Raw genomic sequence first — 305 nt, forward strand, 5'->3', positions numbered from 1 at the left:
ACAGCAGGCGGGCAGGGTGCTGACAGGGGCTTCACCCCGTTTCTCATTCATGGCCTCCCTCGCTTCTGGACAGCCAGACGCTCTCATGCCCAGAGCCAGGTCCCCACACACAGCCCAGCAGCACCTCAGGCCGCACAGCCCTTCCAGTGCCCGGGGGCGGCGGCGGCGGCACCTGCCGGAAGTCCCGCGCCCCGGCACGCGGCTGCAGACACGGAGGGAGGCCGAAAGCCGCTGCAGAGGGCGGCTCCCATTGGGCGCGGCGAGGAGGGGGCGGGGCCTGGCCGGGGAGGCCCGAGAGGGATCCC

This window comes from Gavialis gangeticus, unplaced genomic scaffold (genome assembly GCF_001723915.1).
Source record: "Gavialis gangeticus isolate Ggan-Ray unplaced genomic scaffold, GavGan_comp1, whole genome shotgun sequence".
NCBI lineage: Eukaryota > Metazoa > Chordata > Crocodylia > Gavialidae > Gavialis > Gavialis gangeticus.